This window comes from Equus quagga, chromosome 16, assembly GCF_021613505.1.
Source record: "Equus quagga isolate Etosha38 chromosome 16, UCLA_HA_Equagga_1.0, whole genome shotgun sequence".
Lineage (NCBI taxonomy): Eukaryota > Metazoa > Chordata > Mammalia > Perissodactyla > Equidae > Equus > Equus quagga.
In genome coordinates, this window is record NC_060282.1 from 23,268,003 (window position 1) to 23,274,532 (window position 6,530).

Genomic DNA, 6,530 nt, shown 5'->3' on the forward strand with positions numbered 1-6,530 from the left:
CATTGTTTTTATCCATTCATCTCTTGATGGACATAAAGGTTGCTGCCATGCCTTGGCTATTGTGAATAATGCTGCAGAGAACATGGGGATGCAGATATATCTCTGAGATCTTGATTTCAATGTCTTTGGATATATACTCAGAAGTGGGATTGCTGGATCATATGGTCATTCTATTTTTACTTTTTTGACAAACTTCCATACTGTTTTCCCTAATGGCTGTACCAATTTATATTCCCACCAACAGTGTACAAATGTTCCCTTTTCTCTCAACCCCTGCCAAAACTTATCATTTTTTCTTTTTTTTTTTTTGATAATAGCCATTCTAAAAGGTATGAGGTGCTATCTCATTATGGGTTTTATTTGCATTTCCTTGATAATCAGTGATGGTGAGTACATTTTCATATATTTGTTGGCCATTTGAATGTCTTCTTTGAAGAAATGTCTATTTAGGTCCTTTATCCATTTTTTAATCAGGTTATTTAGATTTTTGCTATAGAGTTGTAGGAGTTCCTTATGTATTTTGAATATTAACCCTTTATCAGATGTATAGATTGCAAATATTTTTTCCCATTCCATAGGTTGTCTTTACACATTGCTTATTGTTTCCTTTGCTGTGCAGAAGTTTTTCAGTTTGTTGTAACCCCACCTGTCTATTTTTCTTTTTGTTGCCTATGTTTCTGGTGTCATATCCAAGAAATCTTTTCCAAGACTAATGTCAAGAAGCTTTTTCTCTATGTTTTCCTTTATGAGTTTTACAGTTTCAGGTCTCACACTTAAGTCTTTAGTCCATTTTGAGTTGATTTTTGTGTAGGGTGTAAGATGAGGGTCCAATTTCATTCTTTTGCATGTGGATATACAGTTATCCCAGCACCGTTTATTAAAGAGTCTGTTCTTTCTCAATGGTGTATTCCTGGCACCCTTGTCAAAGATTAGTTGATGGTATATGCATGTTTATTTCTGGCCTGTCTATCTGTTCCATTGATCTGTATGTCTGTATTTATGCCAGTACCATACTGTTTTGATTGCTGTAGCTTTACAATATATTTTGAAATCAAGAAATGTGATGCCTCCAACTTTGTTCTTCTTTTTCAGGTTTGCTTTGGCTATTTGGGATCTTTTGTGGTTCTATATGAATTTTAGAATTTTTTTTCTATTTCTGTAAAAAATGCCATTGGGATTTTGATAAGAAGTGCATTGAGTCTGTAGATCACTTTGGGTAGTATGGACATTTTAACAATACTAATTCTTCCAATCCATGAACAAAGAATGTCTTTCCATTTGTTTGTGTCTGCTTTAATATCTTTCATCAATGTTTTATACTTTTCAGTGTACATATATTTCACCTCCTTGGTTAAGTTTATTCCTAAGTATTTTATTCTTTTTGATGCTATTGAAAATGGGATTGTCTTCTAAATTTCTTTTTCAGATAATTTATTGTTATTGTATGGAGACATAACTGATTTTTGTATATTAATTTTTTTATTCTGCAACTTTACTGAATCCATTTATTAATTCTAACAGGTGTGTTTGTGTGTGAGGCTTTAGGGTTTTCTACATGTAAGATCATGCCATCTGCAAACAAAGATAATTTTAGTTCTTCCTTTCCAATTTGGATAATTTTCTTTCTTCCTTTTTTGTCTAATTTCTCTGGCCAGGACTTCCAGTATGATGTTGAATAGAAGTGGTGAAAGTGGGCACACTTGCCTTTTTCCAAATCCTACAGGAAAAGCTTTCACTTTTTCACCATTGAGTATTATGCTCCGTGTAGGCCTTTCACATATGGCCTTTATTATGGTCAGGTAAGTTCCTTCTAATACCTGATTTGTCAAGAGCTTTTATTGTGGAAGAGTTTTGAATTCTGTCAAATGCTTTTTCTGCATCTATTGAAATGATCATGTGATTTTTATCCTTCATTGTGTTAATGTGGTGTATCATATTGATTGATTTGCATATTTTGAATCGTCCTTTCATCCTAGGATAAATCTACTTGATCATGGTATATAATCCTTTTAATGTGCTGTTGAATTCAGTTGGATAATGTTTTGTTTAGGATTTTTGACTCCATTTTTATCACAGATATTGGCCTGTAATTTTCTTTTTTGTCGTGCCTTTGTCTGGTTTTGATATCGGGATGATGCTGACTTCATAAAATGAATTTGGAAGTGTTCTCTTTGTCTATATTTTGTAAGAGTTTAAGAAGGATTGGTATTAATTCATCTTTAAATATTTGGTGGAATTCACCTTTAAAGCCATCTGGTCCTGGGCTTTTCTTTGTTGGGAGGTGTCTGATTACTGATTCAATCTCCATATTTGTTATCGATCTGTTCAAGCTTTCTATTTCTTCTTAATTCAGTCTTGTTGGGTTGTATGTTTCTACAAACTCATCCATTTCTTCTAGGTTGTCTAATTTTTTGGTATATAATTGTTCATAATAGTCGCTTATGATGTTTTTTATTTCTGTGGTATCAGTTGTAATGTCTCTTCAATCCCTGGTTTATTTACCTTAGTCTTCTCTCATTTTTTTCTTAGTCTAGCTAAGAGTTTGTTGACTTTGTTTATCTTTTTAAAAAAAAACAACTCTTCAATAGTTTTATTGATTTTTTCCATTGTTTTTCTATTCGCTATTTAATTTTTTTGCCTTAATCTTTATTATTCCCTTTCTTCTGCTAAATTTGCGCTTAATTTGTTCTTTTTCTAGTTCCTTGAGGTGTAAAATTAGATTCTTTATTTGAGATATTTCTTCTTTTTTTAATGTAGGCATTTATTGCTGTCAACGTCCCTCTGTATACTGTTTTTGCCACATCTCTTAAGTTTTGATATGTTGTAATTCCTTTTTCATTTGTGTCAGGATATTTTCTCAATTTCCCTTTTGATTTCTTCTTTGACCCACTGGTTGTTCAAGAGTGTGTTGTTTCATTTCCATGTGTTTGTGAATTTTTCCATTTTCCTTTTGTTTTTTATATCTAGTTTCATTCCTTTGTGATCATAAAAGATGCTCAGAATGATTTCAGTATTCTTAAATTTATTAAGACTTGTTTTGTGACTTAGCATGTGATCTATCCTAAAAATGTTCCGTGTGAACTTGAGAAGGACGTGTGTTCAGAATATGTCCTATATGTCTGTTAGGTCCATTGGTCTATTGTGTTGTTCAGTTCTGCTACTATTATTGTATTGCTTTTTATTTCTCCCTTCAGATCTGTCAATGTTTGCTTTATATATTTAGGTACTCTGATATTGAATGTATATATATTTATAATTGTTATATCTTTCTGTTGATTGACCTTTTTATCATTATGTGATGACCTCTCTGTCTCTTGTGACAGTTTTTGACTTAAAGTCTATTTTGTCTGATATAAGTATAACCATTCTGCTCTCTTTTGGTTATCATTTGCATGGAATATCTTTTTCTAACCTTTCACTTTAAGCCTATATGTGTCCTTAAATCTAAAGTTAGTTTCTTATAGACAGCATATCATTACATCTTGTTTTTTAATTCATTCAGCCACTCTATATCTTTTTTTTTTTAAAGATTTTATTTTTTCCTTTTTCTCCCCAAAGCCCCCCGGTACATAGTTGTGTATTCTTCGTTGTGGGTTCTTCTAGTTGTGGCATGTGGGACGCTGCCTCAGCGTGGTCTGATGAGCAGTGCCATGTCCGCACCCAGGATTCGAACTAACGAAACACTGGGCCGCCTGCAGCGGAGCGCGCCAACTTAACCACTCGGCCACGGGGCCAGCCCCCAGACACTCTATATCTTTTGATTGGTGAGTTTAATCCATTTACATTTAAAGTAATTATTGATAGGCAAGGACTTCCTATTGTCATTTTGTTAATACTTTTCTGTCTGTTTTGTAGTTCTTTTGTTCTTCCTCTCTGGCCGTCTCCCTTTGTGATATGATGATTTTTGTTGTGCTATACTTTGATTCTTTTCTCTTTATCATTTTTGTATCTATAGTTTTTTCTTTGTTGTTATCATAAGGCTTTCATACAACTTCTGATTGTTATAACAGTCTGTTTTAAGCTGATAACAACTTAACTTCAATTATATACAAAAACCCTGCACTTTTACTTTATACACACATACTTTATGTTATTGATATCCGAATTTACTTCTTTTTATATTGTGTGTCCATTAACAAATTTTTATGATTATAGTTATTCTTAATACTTGTGTCTTTTAATTTTAATGTTAGGGTTAAAAGTGATTTACATACTACCATTACACTATTACACCATTACACTATTACATTATTCTGTGTTTGTTTATATATTTACCTTTACCAGTAAGATTTACATTTTCATATGCCTTCATGCTGTTGTTTAATGTCCCTTTGTTTCAACTTGAAGAACTCCCTTGAGCACTTCTTGTAAGGCAGGTCTAGTGGTGATGAACTCCCTCAGTTTCTGTTTGTCTAGGAAAGTCTTTATTACTCTTTCATTTTTAAAAGAGAGTGTTGCTGGGAAGAGTACTCTTGGTTGGCAGTTAGTTTCTTTCAGCACTTTGAATATATCATCCCATTCTTTCCTGGCCTACAGGATTTCTTCTGAGAAATCCGCTGATAGTCTTATGGGGATTTCTTTGTATGTGACTAGTCATTTTCCTCTTGCTGCTTTCAAAATTCTCTCTTTGTCTTTGACTTTTGACAATTTAATTATAATGTTTCTCATTGTAGACTTCTTTAGAGTCAACCTATTTGGGGATCTTTGTGCTTCAAGAATCCAAATGGCCATTTCCCTCCTCAGATTTGGGACGTTTTTAGCCATTATCTTTTTAAATAAGCTTTCTGCTCCTTTCTCTTTTTCTTTACCTTCTTGGAATCCCATAATATGTATGTCGGTTCACTTGATGTTTTCCCACAAGTCCAGTAGGGTTTCCTCACATTTCTTCATTCTTTTTTCTTTTTGTTTGGACTGAATAATTTCAAATGACATCCTTTTAGATTTGCTGATATTTTCTTATGATTGATCCAGTCTGCTGTTGAAGACCTCTATTGCATTTTCAGTTTAGTCATTATGTTCTTCAACTCTAGAATTTCTGTTTGGTTTCTTCCTATGACTTCTGTATCTTTGTTGAACTTCTTATTTTGTTTATGCCCAGTCATGTGTTGCTTAACCACAGGATACATTCTGGGAAATGTGTCATTAGGCAATTTTGTCATTGTCTAAACATCATAGAGTGTACTTACACAAACCTAGATAGTATAGCCTACCACACACCAAAGCTATATGGTACTAATCTTATGGGACCACTGTCATATATGCAGTTTGTTGTTGACTGAAATGTCGTTATGTAGTGCTTGACTGTATTGGTTTCCTGATTTCGTTTATCTGTTTTCTCTTGTAGTTCACTGAGCTTCTTGAAGAGTTTATTTTGAGTACTCTGTCAAGCAATTTGTAGATCCCCGTTTCTTTAGGGTTGGTTACTGGAGCTTTATTTTGTTCCTTTGGTGGTATTATGTTTCTCTGCTTCTTCAATCCTAGTAGCCTTGCACTGGTGTCTACATATTTTAAGAAGCAGTCACCTTGTCCAGTGTTTACAAACTGGCTTTGGCAGGGAAAGCCCTCCACCAGTCAGCCCAACCAGAGAGTCTAGGTGGGCCAGTTGGCAAGGCCTGAGGTTGGGCCATCTGCCAGGGGCCAAAGGCTAGCTATTGAGATTGGTATGTTGGTTGTGGAAAGTCACTCCTCTTTGGCGTGGACACCAATGTAAACAATTAGGGAGATTTACCTGACTTGGAAAACTCAGCCCAAATGCTGTAGATTTGGTAGAAAATATATGTAAATGCATCCCTTGTGAATTATTGGTAAATACTGGAAGCCATTAGAAACCTTCAGTGACATTACTGCCAACCATACAATGGCTCCATTGTTTAATCCAAAAGCACACTCACAATATTTATATGAATTGATTTTTAAGGGAATATCACATATATTCTTATGTATGTCTGCACAAGAACATTTCAAAATGCTCCTTTACCATTTATCAAAAGGAGTTGAGGGGGCCTCCCCGGTGGCATAGCAGTTGAGTTCACACATTCCTCTTTGGTGGCCTGGGGTTTGCCAGTTCAGATCCTGGGTGCAGACTGTGCACCACTTATCAAGCCATGCTGTGGCAGGCATCACACATATAAAATGGAGGAAGATGGGCACAGATGTTGGCTCAGGGCCAATCTTCCTCAGCAAAAAGGGGAGGATTGGTGGCAGATGTTCGTTCAGGGCTAATCTTCCTCAAAAAAAAAAAAGGAGTTGGGGAACCCCAAGATCTGAGATTCTCTTTGTAAAACTCTGAATAGAGAGAGAAGCATATCTTCTTTCTTTTTTATTGTAGTCTTTATAGAATCCATCCAGATTGAGAGTAAAATTAAATTATACAGATCCTAAACATAAGATTTTAACCAAAAATAAATACATTTCTTTTCATCAGTATATCATTGAATATTAAATTAAAATCAAATAACATTAACATTAAATGTTAAAAATATAACATTAAGTTTCTAGTAAGGAAAAACAAGGTGATATTTAACTGCAAC